Source organism: Ictalurus punctatus, chromosome 10, assembly GCF_001660625.3.
Source record: "Ictalurus punctatus breed USDA103 chromosome 10, Coco_2.0, whole genome shotgun sequence".
Taxonomy (NCBI): domain Eukaryota; kingdom Metazoa; phylum Chordata; class Actinopteri; order Siluriformes; family Ictaluridae; genus Ictalurus; species Ictalurus punctatus.
The window spans coordinates 24,008,612-24,033,483 of NC_030425.2; the positions used below are offsets into that span (position 1 = coordinate 24,008,612).

A 24,872-nucleotide genomic window follows, 5' to 3' on the forward strand; every position below is an offset into this window, starting at 1 on the left:
TTTTGCATCAGACGGTCTGCTCTTGGGCTGAATTTTCTGGGACGGCCAGTCCTGGACAAACTGGCAGTCGTTTGAAATCTGCGCCACTAAATGATTTTCCTTACAGTGGAATGATGTATTTCAAATAATTTGGAGATCTTTTTAAATCCCGTGCCAGACTCATAGGCACCCCCAACCTTTTTTTTCTGAAGGTCTTACAGAACTCTTTAGATGTTGGCATGATGACACCACACACCTCAGTAGCAAAAGGAACACCAGACACTAGATATGAGAGGGGTATAAATAAGACAGGTTCCACCTGCACTCCCTAAGTAGGTTCTAATCACTGACCTTGAACACCTGATTCAAATTTTATAGATATGAAGGTGTGATAAATGTAGGGAAGTACTTACTTTTTCCATGAGACTGATCTGTTTTTTGTTCATTTGTGAAAATTACTACAAAATGTCAACTTCATCTGTCATTAGAGTGTATCACCTTTAATAACAGGCACTGTTTTAAAGATGATCAAAGGTTTGCTTGTCCAAATGTGTACAAAAAAGCCAACAATTTCCATAGGGTGTATTTTTTTTTTTTTTCTGCATGACTGTAGACAATCACACTGCCTGGTACATAATACAGTATTCCAGTATAAATATACAATATTAAAGCAATAGTTGAGCCAAAAATAAAATTTACCCAATTTGTTGACCAACGACGGCTTCGTTTTTGGTCACGTGGACTCTTCTAACCTTTTAGCTACATTCAACTCCAGTGCAAAACTCAAGAAGCAAGCTTAACACACCAAACATGTCCTTCCTGATCAACCACATTTGAAGTAAATGGGAAATTGTGCAATTTAATTTTAAACAAAATATTTCTTTACTGCTTATTATGAACATCTGACCATCAGCATTTTCTTCAATTCTATTTGTATTGGGCTTCTAAAGAATTAAAAGCATCCCATATCACTTGTTTGAACATTGAACATTTTGGGAAATAAAATGTCTCCCACTGAGAAGCTCTGGCAGATCTCAAACTATCAGAGTACACAATAACACCCAAATCTAACGAGTGACTGTTTTAATTTGGCTTTTTTCTTCAATATGATCATTACAGGCAATCAAACTGCCATAAAATGAAAACATTGATGGGAATGTAGAAGGGAAAATGGAAAACAAATCCAATTTTTTTTTTTTTTTTAAGTTTGCTCACTTTAATCAGCATTCACTGTTCAATTTGCCTTTATTTACGTACATTCATGTGCAGAAATGTGGATACTGTCTAATCTAAAAGAGAACTTGTTCATACACTGCTTTATTTATAATTACATCGATAAAAAATTAAATATCTCCTATAAACAAAACAATTTCTCCTACATACTTCAGATTAAATAGGGTTTGCTGCGCAGTTTTAAAAGAGAACAATGAAGGATAATGTATTCCTGGAAAACAAGCCTTAAACATCATCCTTCACAAGTTACGAGGTGTGTTTCACTGAATAAGATATATCACACGCTTTGTTCTGTGCAATTGGGGGGGGGTTTAGAAGTCTGTATACTGTAAACTGTATTAATGCTTCAAACACACACACACACACACACACACACACACACATACACCTTTTCTAGGCACCATGCCCAGGGGAACTTGCACTCCGACATACTGTTCCTGAATTTAAAAAAGGGCAGAGCTAAGCTGGGTCGGGTTCCAAGTGACATTTTTCCAATCTTCAACTGTCCAGTTTTGCTGAGCCTGTGCCCACTGCATTCTCAGATTCCTCTTCTGGGCTTCCAGATGTGGTCTCTTCGGCTGTTGTGGTCCATCCGGTTCAAGGTTCGACGTATTACGAGATGCTTTTCTGTTTACCACGGCTGCAAAGAGTGGTTGTTTGAGTTAGCGCCGCCTCCCTGTCCGCTCACTGAGCTCTCTCATCAACAAGTCATTTCCACCCACAGAACTGCTGCTCACTGGAGGTTTAGATTTCTAGAGACTACAGAAAGTGAACGAAAATCCCCAGGAGATCAGCAGTTTCTGAAATACTCAAACCAGACCATCTGGCACTGATGATCAAAAATCCCTGAGATCAGCCCCCCCCCTCCCCCCTCCTCATTCTGATGTTTGATGTGAACATCAAGCAGAAGCTCTTGATTTTATGCATTGTGCTCCTACCACATGACTAGATATTTGTATGAATGAGCAGGTGTACAGGTGTTCCTAATAAAATGGCCAGTTCAGTGCATAAGTATATGCAAAAAAAGAAGAGCTAGGATTGTTTTAGAGCGCCCGGGCGGATAGGGTTAAACGGTTTACTGCCTTTAATTATCCCGTTCTTAGTAAATCACAGATGCCAGATAACTAAGCACATGCTTATAAGAGCTCCACCTTCAATGCACTCTGCCATGCATGTGTGTGTGTGTGTGTGTGTGTGTGTGTTGGAGGTGCTCAGCTCCTCCTGAGGCTAACTCCCTCTCTGATAATGTTCTGTGCACGCTGTGGCCAGGATCTGCCTCAACACGCCTCTTTCACAACTCACTGCTATGCGCGCACACACACACACACACACACACACACACACACACGCCAACAGTTCCAGAACTGGGGATTTGAATGTGAAAAAAAAGCGAGCAGAGCTTAACTGGCTACGGGCCTGTGACGGTGTTTCTGCTATTGGTTCTGCTTGGCTGATAAGAAACTGATGGGTCAGACAAAAACAAAGGGAAGAAAAAATGACACAGAAATGGGATTTCCATCCAACCCTTTTTTTTTTTTTAATGTTTATGCAAAAGGAATGGAAATGCTACTACGCTGATTTTACCGCTGTCATGTGGCCACTTTCGTTATACTTTCAACCATCAAAGAGTTATCCGCAAATTGTTACATTTTAAGTGGTCTTCATTTCTGTTTACAGCAGAGCAGCACTACAGCGAAGGAGATGGCGATTCGGTGACAAATCCAATCGTTCGGAAAAGGTACACGAGGTTTCCAACCACTTTGCACATTTCAATGCGCGCATAGAGTTGAGTGCAAAAGTATGTATACCCTTACACGGATGTCGGGCTGCGATTCAGCGACAGTGGCGTCCTGTGGTGCACGTGGTCCGATGTTTCTTCCGAACTTCAGCTCCTACCTGAAATTAGTTTCCGTTTACTCTCCGACACGCAAAAATGGAAAGAAAACCTGAATGGATTCATCTTATCCTGTCACATATACATTATACAAGACATTAAAGAAAAATAGAGCTTGGAAGGACGTAGCAAAGATCGTTGGTTCCTCTGTTACGTATACATCAGTCCCTCCGGGATTGTGCAATCTCAGAAAGGAAACTCTGCAATATTCTCAAACTCAAGCAAACTCTGCAATATTCGAAGGAGCCTGCAATGTTTCAAAATTACTGCAGATTTGTGCCAAGATGATGTCATGTGACATCATCACGACGTGCAACGTGCATCCATTCAACCGAAGCCCTCTTCGATTCACGTGCACTGAACCCGAGTACAGCTAAAAGGTCTCGTTTGCCAACAAACATCACTGCGAAATTGCACTGCAATTACACCAACTTTGAAAAAAGCCGCAACAATCACAAGAAAACCTTGACTGGTACGTAGCACAGACTGGTACGTAGCACGTAGTACAGTTAGCTTGCTTTGCTAATCTGCCAACGTAGCTAATACAAAGTTCGGCACATACTATGTAAATTTAAAAAAGCACAAATTTTCAAACCGGTTGGTACATGAATTAATTTTTGTTTAAATTACTCAGCTTTCGAAGCAATATACAGGTTCTGCTTTCTCATCGGATCTAAAAAAAAAAAAACAAGATACAACCTAGAAGTGACATGAGCGACTCGTCACTTGATAGTGTGAATGTCGTAGGGTTTGTGCAAAATGAAGAAGAAAATGAAGGGAGAAGAAGAAGAAGAAGAAAAAAAGACGTTTAAATTATACAAGCCAAACATTTTGTGCTCATAAAAGGAAGATCAGTGATAAAACAAAAATGGAAACTAAAAAAAATGTATTTTCATTTTTAAAAAAAGGACAAATTTCCTCTTCCTGAATGCAACATCAATATTCTCAAAACTTGTATTATTATAAATAAAATGTTTCTTAATAGATACAGTACTTTGTACAAAAAATATATTTTTTCCTTTCTTTTTTCCATTCAAAAACGACTAAGACATACAAACTTTTGCACTCGCTTTTAATATATTTTTTTTAATGCTAAATATTTTCGAAGTGGTGGAAAGGGTTTATTTTTTTTAACTCGGTGTTGTGGGTGTTCAGTCTCTCCATGACACTTTTGCTGGGTGATCTACTGATTGCATGTTCCTCGTAATTCCCCTCTTCCGAGTGTTTGTAGACCGTAACTGGTGGAAACATGGCAACTGGCAAACGTTTTCAGTTTGCTTGCTTTAAATTAGTGAGCCATTTGGATGGAAACCTAGCGTGCAAGCAAGAACAAAACCGCCTCAGACAACTCTAAAGGGAAAAGAAATTGACCAATATTCAAGACTCAATCTGGACAAGATCAAGCGGAGAGCAAAAAAACATAAATTGCTGCAGCTTTCGGTCAGTCTTGTGGAAAGCGAAGACCGACATCAGCTGTAGGACTGAAAATGAGAAGCAGGTGACTATCCCTGTAGAACCTGAAGCTCCAAACTTTCTACTTCTCTTTAAACAAAGCATGCAGTTAAAGACCAGAACCATCTTGGTGCTAAGTACAGCTCCATGAACTCAGTATGATAATTCACAATATGACAGAAAACTCAATTAATGCGTCCTTTCAAAGCCTCCTCTTTTGAGAGGCTGTTTGCATTTGAATGGAATATTTCTGCTAGTGTGTCTCTTTTGTGTACCGGCGTCTGCTTCGCTCTTAGGTACGCAGGTCCTTTAGAGCGGTGGAGTGGACGGACATGCGCTGCGCTGCATTCATTAGAATCATATCAAAAAGTCTGCCCTGTGGAAAAAAAGAGCCCTATTTACTTGCTCGTTCATTTAAGGCATATGTCTCTATGGCATCATTATATCCATCTCATCATTTAAACACAAAGCGTCGCACACAAAGCTGGCTGAAGAGAACATGAGCCAAACTACAGTACAGTGATGGATTCTGAAACAGGATAAATGGCACTTTCAGGGAGCTAAATCCTGTAAATAAGTTGCATAATATATAATCTTATACTGTTCAACTCTTGATTCTGATTGGTCAGGCTATTTTTCTATAACAGCAGCTCTGAGCAGTTCCAGCACTCGTTCTATTATGAAGTTAGTATTAGTTGGGGGTTGGGGGTTTGAGTCTCGCCTCCACCCTGTGTGTGTGTGTGTGTGTGGGTGTGTGTGTGTGTGTGTGTGTGTGTGTGCATGTTCTCCACGTTCTTTGGCGGTTTCCTCCAGGTCCTCCGATTTCCTCGCCCAGTCCAAAGACATGCGTTGTAGGCTGACAGGCATTTCAAAACTGTCCGTAGTGTGTGAATGGGTGTGTGAGTGCATGTGCGATGAGTTGGCTCCCCATCCAGGGTGTCCCCTGCCTCGTGCCCCGAGTTCCCTGGGATATGCTCCAGGCTCCCCGCGACCCTGTGTAGGATAAGCAGTACAGAAAACGGATGGATGGATGGATGGATGGAGATTTTTATTTAGAGATTTTTGGAAGGAGTCTCCAGTGTCAGAGCTTTGTGAAAGTCTTCAGGACAGACCATTTTGTTCTTTGCTGTATCTTTTCAAAAACTAAATGTCTAAGAGATAACAGGGACTTCTTTGAAATGCAAAAAAATGATGATTACTGTAAGCTGTGCTAAAGGCATTTACAAGAAAGCCCAATTGTTAATCCTCAGCACCATGCGCTAATCCTTAATTCAAGAAAGAGGACAGGTGACAACACAGCTGCTGGTGTGCACCAAATGACGCACCCACTCCAATTAGAAGGTCTCGGAATCGCACGGCCTTCACAATGCACCTCTTCATGCTTCAAGTTAGAACATGGACTCGGGCGCCTCTGGCAACAGCGTCGTAACACCATTCAAAGGCGTGTGGTAAGTGGCTCTCCTGCTGACCCGAGCTCGTCTTTGGCTTTGGTCACGAGCTTGTCAAAAAGCAAAAAAAAGGGTTTGTTCGAACACTAATGATCACAGCTTCTATGAGGCAGGAACGCCACCTCTGGAAACTGTCGCAACCTCAAGAGATAAGTGCGCACTCCTCTCCGGCTGACTCGGGCTCCATGGAAATAGTCTTATTAGCGCGATAAAGAGGAGGGGCTGTGGGCAACAAGTGAATGCCTCAGCGAGAGATGAGCCGAGGCTGTGACACGGCATTATGGGAGATGACACTTATCAACGGATTACAAGGAGCGCTACGGTCGAGGCCGAGCCGGAATGCAGCTTCTTAAATTAAGAGACCCAATTTCAGCCGTCGCACAAGGCCGGGGTAATGAAATAAAAGACGAGAGGTCCGAAATGTAATTTTCTGTGTCGACTCCTTTCGTGTGATTATCTCGGAAGGTGCAGTGATCATTCCGTGAATGGCTTTCTCCAACTCCGTAATGACCCGTTGTAGTTAAGGTCTCAAAGAGAAGAACTGCAATTACCTGGTAATTACTAAAGCGCAAGGCACACAAAGTATTTCAGAAGTGTCCTACTGAGGCTAGTTAATTACTGCTGTAATGCCGAAACTATCCTGGAGTCTTCGGGTTTAGCACAAGTAGTAACCGGTTACGCATTTTTACAGCGAGATGTAAACGTCTGAGATTTCACATGCTGCGAGTCAGTAAAGTGCACCCATTGTCACAAAAATGTAAAATATAGGATGATAATCAAATAAAAAAAAAGGTACGGTATATGATTAATTTAATTCTAATTATAACTCCTAAAATATTTTTTTAAATAAATAAATTAATTGTTTTCATAAAACTGCAAGAAGAATCCATTTTCCCCCAAGTTACTCCTAGGGTTTCTATTATCTATTGTAATATCTACTGTTTTATCAGATATTACATTTGAAGTGTAATTTAATATCTGATCAAAATTTTTTTTACTAATGCGTCAAAATATTAAAAATATAGTCCCAGTGAATAAATTGAATTTATTTTTAATTAGCTTTATTCGTGCATTTGAATGAAACGCTTTTTAATCTGTTTATTTATTTATTTTAATGCATTGGAAAAAAAAAAAAACTGATGGAAGAAAAAAAAAAAGCACTGATATGCCAAATATTTTTATATTAGTGCCAGGAAAGGTCATGTGGTGCAGGGAGGTGTAAAAATAATAGTCATGTGGTACACCTAGTGCACAAAAAAGCAGGTTGAGTAATAACTTTCCTACAATAAATTCTGGGTGTTCACATTTGATACACTCTTTCTAGTCCAAATAGCAACTCTAAAACCCAGTGATTTTAAGTATGATTTTATTTCACCATTTCTATTAAAATGAAGCGTGAAGCTGTTACGTCATGATATATTAATCAGAATATTACAATGATCGTTTTCACATAGAAACCATACAATTGATCGAGGCAATCTGGGTCGTTTGGAGAGAATGTTCCTCCTGGCTTTGTAAACAGGTCTCCGTGCTCTTGTAAAGCTGAAATCAGAAAGCAAAAGTCCGGTGGAGTGGACAGCCAGTGATTCTTCTCCTACTGGCAGCGCCAGAGCGTTTATTTCATACCTCTTTAAACCCACGGAGCTGGATGCAGTCAATCCTTCTGATGCCATCCGGCTCAAACCTCAGACCCGATCCCTGCTGCTACTACAGGCCACTCTGGGATCAATTTCTGTTGGCCGGGATGCTGGATTGATTTACAGGGCCTGTCAAAACAGCTTTCTCCACCTGACTGCGACGTGCAACAATCAGCCGCACTGTTCAGCCCATTACACCGCTGCTGCAAATAGGGCCCAGGGACACTCTCTATTTACGGCTCATGGGCTGGATCGCTGGAGCTCGATACTCCACTCCTGAAGCGTTTTCTATTCAGGCATGCAGCAATCATGACATGATATACCGAAAACAGTGGTGTGGGATGACTGTCCGATGGGGAGAAAGTTATACCAGGTGATTAGCTGTAATTTACGTAACTGCAGTCAGAATTATCTGACAGGTTTACCGTCTTTTTCAAAGACGAGCATTCCAGAAATAGGCGACATTCCAGCATCGCTTTCGTGTTACGCAGACGTGTTACGACACATCAGGACGCACGAGGTGGCGCTTGCGAAGCGCAGGAAATTAAAGCTGTAAATAAGCACGGGAGGAGATAAGACATCTTTGGACACTTATGAGCAAGAAAGATATCTGCTTTTCAACCCAGACCCCCTCTTCCCCCCTCTGCTCCGCTCCGACCCTCTCCCCCAAAGTTTCTCCATGATAAGAAAAATCCTCCACCTGCTGTGAGTCACTACTTCCTCCCCAAACGCTAATGGCATTAATGTCATGTGGTGACGTGACCATGTTTAGAGGTTCCTCAACAGCGGTGGGAGCCGGCTCCATGGAAACATCATGCTGACATCCAGTGTCAGGTCATGGGGGATTAATGGTATGGAAAAAGTGTCCTTTGGAAAAATGTCTGTCCTCTATACAGTATCTTCCACTACACTCATGATGTACTTAAAAAAAACACACACAAAAGTTACATCCCAATAGAAAATAATACAGAACAAATTACGTAAATACTGGTTAGTTCTATTAAAGGCCAATATAAAAAAAAAACCTTGACAGTAAGTTACACTGTCCTTCCTAATAGTGTGAAGATTTCAGAGAGATATCTGCTATTAACCAATAAGAAACGTCCACTTATGTACAGATGAAATGAATATTTAAAATACCGTATCATTTCATTTGAACAGAGTGTCTATTATTATCCACGTATCACACTAGGTAAAATTAGGGTACATTTTATAACGTCTTTATAACTAAGCACTAGCAAGTTAGCCTAATGTTTATGTAAACCAGTAGCTAATATATATATATATATATATATATATATATATATATATATATATATATATATATATATATATACACACACACACACACACACACACACACACACACACACACACATATATATATATATATATATATATATATATATATATATATATATATATATATACACACACACACACACAGTAGCTAAGCTAACTATTATACTGTCTAAATCAGTTACTAACTAATACATTGTGTAAACCATTAACAATATTACTAGCAACAAGCTAACATTAGGCTAACAAATATATTGTTTAAACCACTGACAATGGTGCTAACAAACTAGCTAACATTAAACTCATCAGAACATGATTTTTTAAATGTTTTTAAACATTAATTATGCTGTTTATTGGTTCTAATAAAATAGGTTAACATGCTTTAATGTTCAAAAAGCTCATTATTTGTCAAATACTGTATATGTGCCTCTATTCCCAGGCTGCCTGAAACGCTCCAATTTCTGCAAAGCCCCTCCTTCCGAAAAGCGCAGTGCGCTCTGATGACCCATTACGTTGTGAAAGGCCAAAAGCCTTGCATGTGTCAAAAAAAGTAACGCCCCTTAGCGTTAGCTTTAGCTGTAGCCTCCAAGGCTTCTAAAGCAATTCTAAGCTCCTAAGCAACATGTCGTTGGTTTTACCGTATCAGTTCGAACCCGATTCAGCAAATGCAGATGATCAAGTAAGTTTGCCAACATGCCTTGGGCAGAACGTTTAACTCTCTCACCTTTCAGATCCGATGTAAATTCCGACCCCACCTGCGGGGCTAACTATGCTGTACACAGCTTCTGTGTGTATATAGGTACTCAGGCAATATATCTTTGGAAAACTAAGATTCTTGTGATTCGTTTGATATAAACCGTTTCAAGATACAATGGCAACAACAGCTACATTCAAAGTCTCTGTCAGACCACCAACATACAAACAAACGCTTTTAAAAAACTGAGGCAACTTAGCAAACTTTAGCTAGCACGTTAGCAGAGGCCTACAACTGAGCCGCAACACAAAACTCCGCATTTGAACAGTCAATAGCAGATACTTCATAAAATAACCAAACACACTTACAGGTTCTGAATCAGAAGCGCAAGATTCTCACTGTCTGAGGAAAGTGGGAATCGCCCGAATTTTCCGGAGTAGCTTTTGTGTATAGCCTGCACTGTACTCGCCCAGGTTCAGGAAGCTGTTCTCCGTAAAATGTGCTGTGCACAAGCAAACGTTCAGGTTGTACTGCTCAGGAACACTGATTCCTAATTTGGTCCGTTTTCAGAAGGCTAAACAAAGAGTTTTTGCTTTCACACCAAAACACACAGCGCCTCCACAACACGGCGCCTGAGTTCTCTGAAGCCTTGCCTTCTTTCTTCGTGGCTGCCTTTGGGTGGGATTATGCTGATGACATACAGAAGTTACGGAAGTAAATCTGGACTTCGAACGAGGCGTTTCGGGCAGATCTGGAGGAGTGTACTCTGTTAGATAGAATAAATCCCTTTGTGGGAGTTTTGGGAGCTTATACATGCACAGACAGACACATTTCACTCCAAAGGAAAACATTAAAAATCATGTTATGACAGTGTATGTGAGAGTAAGGGTGCAGGAAAGGATATAAGATACAGTTCATTTGAATTACAAAAAATCAACTATAGGGCAGAAGCAAAACCACCACCAAATCTCACATCGGAGCCAGGCAGGATGAGGCTACTGAGGCCAGCGGCATGGCGGAACAACACACAGTGGCTCAGAGGCAAGTGAAAGCGGTACACATGGAAGCAGAAGTGGGGCAAGCGAGCCGGCCTACTAGTCAAGCTAAAGGCCAACGACAACAGATCAGCGATTCCGTCACTCTTTCTAGCCAATGCTCGTGCACTGGACAACAACGTCCTTCTACAGGTGCGTAGTGGACAGCATCCGTACATCGTGTCACCGTGTGGTATGGAAACTGCTCTTCTGCAGACAGGAAGACTCTGCAGCGTGTAGTTAAGTCTGCACAGAGGATCACTAGCTGCAGTTTTCCAACAATCGAGAACATTTACACGAGCGGATGCAGGAACAAGGTTGACCGTATCATGAAAGACTCATTCCATCCTGCTCACGGACTGTTTACCCCGTTCCCTCAGGTAGAAGACCGCGCAGCATCAGGGCTAGAACAAGCAGGCTCAGAAACAGCTTCTTCCCAGAAGCGGTTAGACTCAAAAACTTTTTCTAATGTGCAATAACACTCATACACCAGAGATTCTTCTATGTGCAGTAACACTCATACATCAGAGACTCTTTCATGTGCAATAACACTCTTTCATGTGCAATAAGTCCTCAGAAAGATTGTACTGCTGTGTAGTAAGTTGTATTGTTTTATTGTTTATGTACAGTACCTATTTCTTGCTCCGCTAATTGTATTGCTCCGCATAATTTTTACTTAGTGTTTTTAATTCTTTGCTGTTGTTACCGGGACCTCTGTTCTTAGTTTCATTCCTTTCACGTAGCCCATGTTTTGGAATGTCAATAAACTTCCTTGAATCCTTAAGCTAACAATTATACTGTGCAAACCAGGAGCACTAGCAAGCTACCTCAGTACCTCAGCCTAACTTCTATAATGTGCTAAATAGTAATCAATGACACTAGCAAACTAGCTAACATTACGCTAACAATTATATTGTGTAAACTAGTAACCAATGTCAAGAGCAAGCTAGCTTGTTTTTATATTGAAAACAACTATAATATTGTGTAAAACAGTAACCAATGGTCTTCAAAAGCTAGCTACGATTAAGCTAACTATTATATTGTGTAACCCACTAGTCAAAAGCACTAGCAAGCTAGCAAGGATTATGCTAATAGCTATTATATTGTGTAGAACAGTAACCAATAGTGCGACAAAGTTAGCTACATCACGGGGAGCGTATCCATGCTCCCAGGGTTCCCCAGATTTATATGGCACATAATGAACACATGGTGATTTAAAGCTGGAGTTAGACTACAGCATAAGTGAGAGCTGGTACATGTTCATACTTAACATTTTGTTCCTTTTAAGACAATTTGCTGTGTTTTATAGGCTACAGTATCAGTATGGCATTTCTTCAGTCATGGCATTTCACTATTGTTCATGCGTGGAGTTGAACTGTATGAATAACATCTAGTTTTAGAGCGGCACAAGTGAGGGTTCAGTGTGTGCAACCTAGCTCATTTTCCAAGTTCATAACTTTCATACATTTCAAGTGTGAAGGATGGATTTTAAACTATTGTATGATGTTATTCATTTAAATGTGTCTTTGGTGTTTGAAGTTAAAAGGTAATAAAGTTAATAGGGCCTTGGGAAAATAACTCCTGACTACATAAATCCTTTTGAAATGTTTACTTGATGTGTGTTAACAGAATACAAATTGGGGAACATAGGACCCTGGGAACAAAGGAATGACCCCTATATCATGTACGTCATTAGTCAAAAGCACTAGCAAGCTATCTAGGATTATGCTAATAACTATTATATAGTGCAATCTAGTAACCAATGTTGCTAACAACATAGCTCAGATTACGCTAAATGGTATAATGTGTAAACAAACAGTAAACTAGTTAATATTAGGCTAATTATATTATAATATTATGTAAACAGAAAGCAATGACAATAGCAAGACAGGTTCACTAGCAAGCTAGACAGGTTTGTTTTTTTTTTAACAGCGTTTGCTAACTTTCTAACTAAATAATATGCCATGACTTTCTTCACCAAAACACACACACACACACACACTTGTTAAAAAAAAAAAAAAAAAGCCAGTCCTGCTTTTCTTTTCAGAACGCTGCCAAAAATCTCTCAGTGTCCGTAACAGTGAGCTGCAGAGACACAAAAAGACAAGGCCGTGCTGCTCTGTGCTTCTGTGTCCATAGTGTTTGTTGTGTTGAATCAGAGTGTCGGTGTTTACTAAGCTCCAGCCGCACCGCAGCGAGAGTTCAGCCCGTCTCTGTGCATACTAATGCTGCGAGAGATCCTCGGTCGCCCAAATCACAGGCCAGCTCTAGGACTCGGCCGGTCACAATAACAATGCGGCGGCCATTAATGAAAGGTCTGCTCGGGATTTATAGCGACGCCGGAGCGGGGAACGCTGTGCCAGCGAGCCTGGATGCTCAGCGCTTCAATACGGACCACAAATTATAAACAGTTTGAGTAAATGAAGTGAGCGAGTGGCTTTGTTGCACGGCCGTACATCTTCCCGTTGATGGTTGCTCTGGGAAAGGAAGTTATTGAAGCCTGGATTTCCTGCTTTCAGCTGCGGCCAAGAACTCTGAGGTTTATGGCAACTTCTGGAACTGAGTCATCTAATGATTCATGGAGTCTATACTGTTTTCATGGTTTGCCTACATAGAAACTTGGGCCATGTGACCTTTTAGGGTGAAGACAAGTTGGAGAAAACAGGAAATAATGAATAAAACAGTGTTAGGACATGTTTGTGATTAAAACTAATTGTTTTCTTATGACTAGAAATGGCATCTGGTTTTAGGTTGGGGTTTTTTTCCCAGTTCATTCAAGAAAACTATCATTTGTAAGTTGCTAAAATTAGTAGATATGATGAAGACGTTGATGTCAGAGTTAACTGCCAGCGCTGATGAATTCTTGAATCAGATTGGTCAGGCATTGAATACTTCTCTATAACAGCATCTGACAGAACTGAGGTTTATATCACGTCACTCTTTCTAATACATTATTGTTTCTATAGTAACAGCCAATCAGTCCATCAGGAGTTCATTTTGTGATCGTTGTGCTGATGGTTAAATTTGCTGAGTTTTTTTTGTCTTTTTTTTCACGGTGATGTTTGTTGGTAAATGAGACCTTTTAGTTGTACTCATGTTCGACGCACGTGAATCGAAGAGGGCTTTGGTTGAATGCGTGTTGTGATGATGTCACATGACGTGTCTTGGCCCACATCTACTGAAAATCTGCTGTATTTTTGAGAAATTGCAAGCTCCTCTGAATATTGTGGCGTTTGCTTGATTTTGTGTTCATTTCTGCGATCGCAAAGTCGCTACATCCTGGAGGGACTGACTAATTCACAGAGACTTCCACGTATTCTAAGACTTATAATACATTTACATTTATTCATTTAGCAGACGCTTTTATCCAAAGCGACTTACAAATGAGGAAATACAAGCCAAGCGATATATCAAGCGGAGAACAATACAAGTAGTGCTACCGTACAAGATCTTTTAATTGAGTTCTAGATAATCAAAGTGCGCAGAGTCGAGGTGTAAGTGCCAGAGTAGGTGTTTTTTTGTTTGTTTGTTTGTTTGTTTGTTTTTTAGGATAATGTAGGGTTGGCATTTTAGGGTTTAGTTAGGTGTTCACAGAAGAGGTGGGTCTTTAGCTGTTTTTTGAAGACAGTGACAGATTCGGCTGTCCGGATTAACGTTGGAAGTGCATTCCACCACTGAGGGATGATAAACCGATTAAACGGATTAAGAAAGAAAAATGTGTAATCGTTAATATGATGACATTTTCTGTCCAAATTAATTTTTAACATTTGTGGAAGGAGTCTCCAGTGCAGGTGCATTGTAATTATAACTCTTTATCAGTACGTTTTCCTCCACAGGAAAGTCTTCAGGAGCTTTCTGGTTTCTTCGTGTGTTTTTTTTTTTTTGCCTAATTATAGCTTCAAGAAAAGGAAAAAGAGAGGCTGGTACAGGAACAACAGTTTATGGGTGCTATAGTTTTGTTCTACAACATTAAATGTAACTATACATTTTTTTTTTTTTTAAGTATGAGCCTTTTTGCTGTAGTATAAGAAGAATAAAACACTTTGGGATGTGTGTTACTGGAAAATAATCAACATTGTGGTGGTAACAATAACTGCACATGCATCACGCTACCTTGTTGATTATTTTCCCATAACAGCATGCCTTAAAAGTGTGTTACTCCTTACTTACTGTATCAATCATATAATTTGCCCCACTTTTTTGTAATTGAATACTTCGACACGTACGATTTTGTGATAGTGCTTAATAAAGAAATCTCAGAACTCTCCTTCGTAGCGCAAAACTACATATTGAAAATGTCAAGAGAAATTTTTTCCCTATCGCATGATGTTTAGTTAAAACGCAGATAATAACCATTACAAATTCAAAGAACAAAGTGTTAATCCTTTATTATGTAAGTGAAAGCAATCTAGTAAAGTACACTACCCCCCCCCCCACCCCCCACCCCCCAAAAAAAAGGTTGTTAAGGCCAAAGTGTACCCCGGAATTTGCTGGCATTTTATAGCCGCACATTTACATTCGCCTTTATATGGCAATTGTGCTTTAAGGAGACCGCAGTCACTAACAGCATCGGAGACGCGGATTTACTCAGATCTCCTCCGCTCATTCTCTAACACACAATGGTCTATGGTCTACAGTGCATACTCACAGTCATACAAACACCACGAAGCCATATTCATCATGACACAATCATGAAAGGGAAAAATATGTTTCCTTGTTAAGCCTTGTCCAACACAATAAACTAAAAAGCTGAAAAGCAGAAACATGCATGTTAAAACATTCCTCTTTGCACTTCTATGTTGAATAACAGCAGGGGGAAAATACAGTCCTGAAGCTTAGCAGGAACCTGATTATGTGTATGAAGGGCTCTGCCATGCAATACTCTCAACCAAATGTGCACAGTACCGCATTCAGAATTCTCAAGGTTTAAAGCCTATTATTAACTGTGCGGCCCATTAACTCGCTTTAATCAACACTCACGGTTAATTGACTCTCTATTAAGCTACATAACTAACATTTATTTGCGTTTTTTCTTTCTTTTTCTTTTTTAGGGAACAGCACTCACCACTTCTTGAGAATTAGATCCGCAAAAGCGTCTAACCTTGGCGAGGAGTCCAAAGAAGAAGTCTTGTGTTGGTGTACATTCTTAATGTGGCAGACAAAGCATCGGTAGGAATGTGTGTGTGTGTGTGTGTGTGTGTGTGTGTGTGTGTGTGTGTGTGTGTGTGTGTGTATAGTTGCACCTCTATAAAAAAAAAAAAACAACACGCAAAAAAGAGAATCAGACTGATGTATTGCCTCACGTGCACCACTGGAAAAAATAGCTCCAGAGTCTAATTTAAGAGGAAATCAAGATGAAGCCAGGTCTGCTTGGAACACTTAATTGTGCTTAATAATGTGTAATCATATCGGTTTAATTTCCCTTCACAAATGCCAGCCCTGAGACTTTCTTTATTAAGTCATTGTAAAAACCTTAGAATGCAAATGGAAAATGGATTTAGAAATTACAAATAACCTTGAGTCTGACTCTGTGTATACACACAGATGAGCGGCTTTAAATTGAGCAGACTCTTCAGTTACGTTTTGGATATTTGTTCTAGATATGTGCATGGTGTGGCATGACTGGGCAGACCCCAGTCCCATAGTGTAGCATGACTGGGCAGACCCCAGTCCCATAATGTGGCAGACCGGGCAGACCCCAGGCCCATAATGTGGCAGACCAGGCAGACCCCAGTCCCATAGTGTAGCATGATTGGGCAGACCCCAGTCCCATAGTGTGGCAGACCGGACAGACCCCAGTCCCATAGTGTGGCAGACCAGGCAGACCCCAGTCCCATAGTGAGGCAGACCGGGCAGACCCCAGTCCCATAGTGAGGCAGACCGGGCAGACCCCAGTCCCATAGTGAGGCAGACCGGGCAGACCCCAGTGCCATAGTGTGGCAGACCGGGCAGACCCCAGTGCCATAGTGTGGCAGACCGGGCAGACCCCAGTGCCATAGTGTGGCATGACTGTGCAGACCTTCATATGGTCACGATTTGACACACACATATATATATATATATATATATATATATATATATATATATATATATATATCAATTGAACACAAAGATTTGCATTACAAATGATATTATCAGCAACAACTTGAGCGAGAAGTAGAACCTCACACTAGAGTTTTGTAGCATTTGGTACGTCCCCTTTTTGCTTTACCGACAGTGTGCACTCGAGCTGACTGCGAGTGTAAAACCTTATAATCTGTGTTAGATCGAATCCATCGGCGTGTCGTCTGAACACATGTTTCAATAGAAGGGATAAGACTCACGGAAAATCTGACCTTTTCTACAAAGCAGTTAACATGTTAAAAATGTCCTTACGTTTAAATAGTGACCTAGAAATTGTGCAACATCTTTCATATTGAATGTGCAAGATGTTGCACATGTCCTTTTTTTTTTATTTTATTATTATTATTTTTAATTTTTTTTTTTTTTTTTACAATTTTCTGTTTATTTCCAGTTTTAAATAAAAAAAAAATGTGGCCTCAAACTTTTGGATCCCGGTGTATATATTTCTGAAACGACTATGTTTTCCTGGAATGAAATACTGTATCTGTTGCATGTTTCTGAACCGCGAGTAAAGCTCTAGCATTTGAAAGTCTGATTAAAAGTGGAAAAGGAGATTATTAAGATTTTATTTCAATTCCACTGAAAGATGTCCCACCCACCTAATCCACTCATGGAAAAAAAAAAAAAAAACCCAACATTACTGCCACATTTTATAGAATGATAACTTTACAAAAGGAAATGAGTTGTCAGTGATTATCAGCATCGCCCACATCTGTCTCAAGGTAGAAATCACTTGCAGAATTTAAACCCGGGCCTCATCATTGTCTCTTCACCAATCATGCGAACATTGGTGTAAATGATCGGTGATTAATTTACTCAGTTCTGCTCAGTTAGATAAATGTCATTAGATAAATGTCATTAAAAATTTTGTCCAACATCATCTGTACAGAGTGTGTAAGTGCTCTTCTCTGTTTTGATGATGATGTGATGGCGCAGGACATTGCAGACATTTTGAGGATGAGTATCTGATGACAATCCAGATCGATCAAGCTCATTTCTGTTCTGCTATGACACACAGCTACCTAACATTTTATAAATTAGTGGGGTGGAGGGGGATCACAGCTAGCAAGTTTTTAGATGTAGTTTAAGCAGTCTATACAGTATTTTGCAGTTTTTTGTGATTAGTGAGGCCAAAAAATGCCTTTTTTGTGCTTTTTTGCGGAAAACTACTTGAAATGGCAAAATTGCAGTTGCATGAAATTGTTTTGCACGGTCTTTCACAGTGATGTTGTTGGTAAATGAGATCTTTTAAGCTGTACTCATGTTTGACGCACGTGAATCGATGGGGGGGTTTGGCTGAACGCGCGTTGTGATGTCACGTGGCGTGTTGTGATGAGGCCGCATGACATGTCTTGGCCCAAATCCAATGAAAATTGCAAGCTCCTGCGAATACTCGAGTTTCCTTGATTTTTCGAGCATTTCTGCGACCGCAAAATTCGCTAAATCCTGGAGGGACTGCTTAAGGGTCACCTTACGTATTAATCTGAAAATTACAACAACAAAAAAAAATTCTCATTACAACAGATAACCAAAGCTGACGTTGCAACAGTTGAGCTCACGGGTCTTCGACTAAAACACAGGGCTTACGTGTAATTATTGAATTTCATAGCGTAGCACTAGCCTTATACACAATGGCTTCCAACTACCTCTAATATGTCAGTTTGTATTAGAAACCTACATGAGGCCTTTACGCCAACGGAAACAAAAAATCTGAAAATGTCTGTTTGCCTGTGGAAAGAGTGAATAAATCTCAGTATGTTTAAAACCACTTTTGATCAGTTCAGACCTTTATTTAGACCAGCTGCCTTCATTGCTGGGAAATGTGCTGATGAAGAAGGACAGGAATAGCATCACTCTTGCACATCCACCAAAATATAATATGAAACTCAGAATTGGGGGGTGAGGGGTGTTACTCCTGTCTCATTCGGCTCTGCAATTATGTCAAGGTTTACAATCAGCATCTTCCAAGTCGTGTCATACTTTCCATCCCTTTTTTTTTTTTAACCCACCGATCTCTCAGATTCTGCTCAGACCACAGATAGATTCTAATAGGAAATGATGTGGATGGTGAATAAAGCAGACAGGACGTGGCTGTTTGTGTTGGGCTCTGTCCCAGCAGAGTTGAGCAGTTCACGTTGTCCTGTGACCGCAGGACGGGAGGAAAAGCGAGTTAGCTGCTTCTAAAAGCGGCGCGGACGCTTGTGTGTGGTTCATTCATACGTGTTGAGGTAAACCCTCAGCTCCTTGCATACAGCCATTATGAAATCTATTTGTTGCTTGCTGCTCGCTAAGTGGATATAAATGATTTCCAAATCAATAAAAGAATAGACACAGATGAAGGCGCGCCAACAGCTCACTTGGTTTTACTGTACATTCAGTTCAGACTTTCACAGTAATTTGCTCACTTTTATTATCTTGGTAATATACAACAGAACTATTAAATTCGCAAATCTGATTGATCTTAAGGTTTTGATTAATTTTCTCAAACAGCGAGTTTGACAGTGGCGCCATCAGTGATTTAACTCACATGTTTTATTATTGTAATATTAACGCACTCTTTCGAATACGTTATCGTTTCTGTAGAAGAAACTTATTCACAGGGAAATGAGAATTTAAGCCTGGCAATAGTTCAAAACTGGATTTTTAAAACGATGAAACAATGACGATGAAAAATGCATCAATGTCGCTCTGGTGAAGCTTTCTGTAAGAAGCGATTTAACATTTACAGTAGAAGATTTCCATCAGTATCAGTGCTTTAAGGTAAAGCTGTTCGTTTAAGTTTTCCATTGTGAGGGGAGATTTCAAGACTTTGCAATTTCTCAGTTACTTGACAAGCTGCATTTATTATTATTATTATTATTAGCTTCAAGATAGCAAGGAAAATGAATGCGAGTGGACACAAGGATAGTTTATAATGAAAATGATAATGGGAACTAACTTGTTGCATGGAGAGTCAATAACGTTAAATGTAACTACAAGCTAATAAAAGTATAATTCCTTAATAAGTAATTGTTGGTAAATTGTTGTCGTAAAAGAGGAATAACACACCTGCGGACATGCTGTTTTGGGAAAATAATAAACTTCAGGGTGGTAAAAGTATGTTCGCTTTGCATGGAGCTGCATCACGCTATGTCTTCATTGATAAATTTGATAGAACAGAATGACCCAGAGAGTATTTCCCTACAAATTACATATGGCTTTATTGGGTGTGTGTCATGACACTTCATAGTGCAGTCAATGACTTGGTTTTGATTCAGGATAACCCACGGAACATTTATTATTTGTATGATGCAAATTCTAACAGCAAATGTTCTCCACTGAAATCACATGACTTTCAGCATAGATATAGATTGACTCATGAGTGACTGATAATGTAAGTGATAATGTCATTATTATAATTATTATAATTATAATAATAATAATTATTATTATTATTATTATTATTGTTGTTGTTGTTGTTGTTCGAGCAATCTGACCACCAGGTTTAAAGAGGAACCTACACTTGGATGTACTAATCACACCTTCAGTTTATTTAAAGCCTGAAAAAACAACTTTTGCCAAAAGCAAATTCATGCAGAGCAACAAACAGCTGGCAACTGAAATATGAGGCGCATTAAAATGCCATTGATAAGTTAAGTGAGTAGATATCTTATCTGAAGCATACAGGAGCCATATGGTGCCACGGCCAGCGCCGCCTGTTGCTGGCATAACAATGGCCTGGTGTAGACAGCGAGCGCCAGCCGCGGCATGACAAATGGCCGTTAGCCTGCATCCTGGAAGCACTAAGAGTAACGTTCATATTTGCATTTTTTCCCCTTACAGGTGCAAAAGGCGACTAAACCAGATGTCAACTTGAGCACGGCACTGTTTGCCTTCTGCAGCTCAAAAGCCTAGTGCGCGTACACACACACACACACACACACAGAGACACACACACACTCCTCCCTGGCTCAGCAACAGGAAAGACAATAGGGTCTCTCTGTGTTGCGTCCATTCCCCCACAATCCTCCATTCCCAGAGGTAACCCAATCCAGTACGTCGGAGCAATGCACCTATTCTCTTCCCATTTCACAAGTGAAAGACTGCATTCTTTTTCTCTCCAGCCATGCTCACAAGCACCACTCAGACAGAAAATATAGAAATGAACGAAGTTTTCACCTCCTGATTCAGATTCATTATTAAATCCCCCCACCCCCGCTCAAAAAAATGCACAGATATGACAACGCAATGGGTCCAAGCACTATTTCAAGATTGCAATTCGCTCTGAAGGATGGGCAAAATCTTATAAATCTTTAAGAAATATAACCACATTCAACCTTCCTTCTTTTTTTGTCCCTCGTATTTGTGTCATACAAGAGAAATATCACGTACACGGCAGCTTTGAAACAGGCAAACAGAATTTCTCACGCTGCAGTCTACGGCTGTGTAAGATACAATTCAAATCCTAATATTGCATTACATCAGATTTTATAAATGTCTTGTGTCCATCACTCAAGCAATAAATAATACCTAAACATATTATGACACAAACTAGTACGCAAACAAATAGTGAGCAAATACTGCAGCACATTTTATATCTTTTTTTTCCACAAAATTTTACGGTCCAAGACTACTTTGGCTTTATGTGCTAACATGAACTTGAAAGCAAAATGATGCTATGCTATTAAATACAGAAAAAAGAGTACTAAACTCTACCTTTCCTTGTCGCTTCCGTGGTACCCTCAAGGGTAGGTTTTACCTGGTAAGGTGTATGAAGTGTACCATTAATGTATTCATCCAAAATGAAAGGTATATCAGTGGCACTAAAGGCGCAATGATGTACTTGACACCTTTTTTTTTCTTTTTTTTTAAATACAGACTACTACAACGATGTTACCATGTAAAAGACACATACAACACAGATACAGGTACAAAAGATGTAGTCTAGATGTTACCATTCCAGCAACAAGGAAAAGTACAGTTTAATGCATGGCGAGTGTACGGTTACACCCACACACTGGTTACATGTTCGAGGAAAAAAAAAAGCATTTGATCATGTTCTGTGCATAAACATGTCAAATATGTACATGAGCATGCAACCAACTAATTAGTGTTACAGCATGTTTCGATAATGATCCCGTCATTTCAAAACCATCAAGCCAAACATCATGTTCAACAGGTCTTCTCACTGCATAAGCTCAAAACGTATCACATACTGCTGCTAAACCACATTTATTCTTCTCTTCGATCCATTCTCAAAGAGCAGATTTGCTTTCCAAGATAAGGTCACGTCAGGGGTCAAGTCTCAATCTGTTTACTGTAGTCAATGATGACGGCCCAGTTAGAGGAGACAAACAACACATTGTGTCTTGCTGGACTTTCTTTCTTCTCTCTCTTTTTTTTTCCTTTTCTTTTTTTTTTAAAGGCCAGAGTGAAATATAAGGCAATAATTAACTGTGAGAAAGGAGGCTTAATCCCAAATCACACAATAGTGGAACTTGTTTTCAGAAAGCTGAGCGAGTGGGACAGTAACGCAAGTCCTCTTCACTGGGTATTTCCTTTAAGCGCTCCATAGGGATTTCGAAATGAAGTACTAAAGATACTCTTGTTTAAACATTTAGATATATGCTTGACATCTGGGTTGTTATTCATTTATCTTATAATCGACTCTGAGTGAACAGGAGCACTTAAGTTGGTTTAACAAAGTAATAAATAATTTTTAAAAATAAATAAATTCTAATAATGCGCTTTAAGTGAAGTTACTGACTTAAAATGAGGATAAAACTCAGTCAAACAAAACAAACAAGCGGAGTACATTCAGCTGAAAGACTGAATTTTAAACAGGAGAGGAAAGTGCAAAGCTAAGCATTAGCTTAGCACAAAAAAAAAGAAAAGAAACGAAAAAAAAAAAAAAACTAGAGCTAAGCTCTGAGCTCCTCTACGGGCCTTCTCTATGCATCTCCTAAGGCTAAAGGGGTTTCTTTTTCTTTTAAATAAAAACAAAAAAACAAAAAAACAAAACAAAACAAAACTTCATGTAAACTTCCAATAATATCACCAATTGTCCTCTGTTAGTACACTAACTACGTGTGTAAAGCACATGTCCTTCTAATTTGTAACCAAAACTGTTAAAACAGTGACACTTTTCCTGGACCAAATGTTAGCTAAAGTGCTACTCTGTTACACAACGTCAGCCTCGCGCGCGCTGTGTATCATTTCTGGTTATTTTTTATGACTCAAGAAACAACACAGTTCTCGTTTCATGTCTCGTCGATTCAACGTCGTCTGGCTTAGCAATGAAAACAAACAAACAAACAAACAAACAAACAAACAACGAGAACAAGCTGCTCTTTCGACATTAGTGCACACAGGAGGAGAAGGCGGGCAATCCCAACAAAGGAAATGACAAGCCGAATGCCGAGCGGTTTTTCCCTTACTGTAAATACTGATTTGCTGGAGTGCTGTAATGGCGAAATCTGACGACTTGAGTGTGTATACATCATAGCAGGCTAACAAACAAACCAGAAATATACGCTAGCCCATGCTTAGGTTCAGTAAAAAGCTTGCAATAATATACTTCCCGTCCTCAAACGCAACAGAAGTTGAATAAAGCGCTCCTGTGAAGTTTGACGGGGGGAAACATTCATAAATAAATCTCCCTATGGAAATTTTCCCGAGCTTTAATAAACACTTTGAGAGCATGCGTACGGAGTGCAAGCAGTTTTTAGACTGCTAAATGTGAAGAACAGTGGTGGAGGAGGTGCTGGTGCTGGAAGGGGGAAGAGAAGGCAAAAGGAAACGTGTAAAAGCTACTTACGGTGAGGATTTTTAAGAGAAGAAGAAGAAGAGACGCGAAAGCAACAAGTCTTTCTCCTTCTCTCTCTCTCTTTCTCTTTCTCCCGGCGCTGTTTTCGCACCGCTCCGATGAAGATCTGCAACTTCCGGCAGGGCGAACTGTGGGAGAGAAAACAGCAACATTTTGGATCCGTCATCCTGTCCAAAAAAAAAAAAAAAAAAAAAAAAAAAACCTGTCCAAATAATTTACCATCCAAACGCTTCGGGTAAGAAGCGGAAGGGTTTCAGGGAGCTGGATGGAGCTTTAGTGCTGAGCAATGGCGCGGGTGAGCGGGTTCTAGAGCAAAAAATGTGAAAAATGCCAAAGATTTTTGGAGCCATGTCTCCGGCGGGTTACAGCACTGAGTCAGTGGCTCACAAAGTGAAAGCACCCTGTTGCAGCGGCGTCGACAAAACACTGGAGTCGCGAACTAAATCCGTGTGAAAACACTTCCAGCCCGTCCTACTCTGGCTAGTTTTGTTTTCTCCTTAAAACCGCTCTACATTTTGTCAATTTTTTTCATTGTTTATTTATTTTTTTTTACTGACGACATAACCTACAAGTTTGCATATCAACCCGTTTTTATTAACATTAAACTTACCTTAACGTCCGTAATCGATATAATTTTTTAACAGCTCCGCCCCTTTGTTTGTTTGTTTTGGGTTGTTGTTTTTTGTTGTTGTTGTTGTTGTTTTTTTTTCTAATGTGTGAGAATTTATTTTTACAAAAGTGCGTAAAGTTATTGTGGCGGTTCAGGGCCGGGCGGGAATGCGAGCGCGGATCGCCGACACACCGAGAGATGCGAAGAATGCGCGGAATGAGAGCAGGAATGAAATGAACGCGAGGCGTCGGGTTCGCGCGAGAGGGCGGAGCCACGGGGTGGCGTCATCCCCCAGAGCCCAGCGAGGAGGGCGTGGCCACGTCCATAAAGGATGACTTCAGAGGACAACGTCGACGGCGCGGTCCAATAGGAGCAGGCCGAGGCGCGCTTCACGGGTTCAAATGAACGCAGATTACGTTTGAGTTTTATTCGCCTCGCAGAAGTGGACGGAGAAATCATTTCCTCAGCCGTGTGATTTATCAGATGACCCAGTGTGCAATTTTTATTACTCAGCCAATAAATTTGTTCAGAAACAGGCTCATGCCTAATGATAAAATGACTGGCTCTGTTTCTGTTCTTATTCTGTATTATTTATACTGTTTTGCAGTTTTGTCTTGTGCTAGTAATAGTTCAGTAAAAAACACAGCATGCATTCATCCATTAA

General features: G+C 40.1%; 1 protein-coding gene across 7 annotated transcripts in view; it reads right to left on the reverse strand.

Moving 5' to 3' along the window:
• Positions 1-24,608, reverse strand: part of tead1b (TEA domain family member 1b) — a 75,062-nt gene extending 50,454 nt beyond the window's left edge. For 3 of the 7 annotated variants that reach the window (XM_017478060.3, XM_017478059.3, XM_017478057.3), the window contains exons 1-2: positions 24,209-24,601; positions 23,590-23,726 (exon numbers count right to left, since the gene is read on the reverse strand). The gene's annotated coding sequence lies outside the window, so the exon portion shown is untranslated. Of the gene's footprint in view, positions 1-23,589; positions 23,727-24,208 lie in introns of all 7 variants that reach the window. The other 4 variants (XM_053683050.1, XM_017478054.3, XM_017478056.3 and 1 more) reach the window with 4 other exon arrangements.
• Between the last annotated feature and the right edge of the window lie 264 nt (positions 24,609-24,872).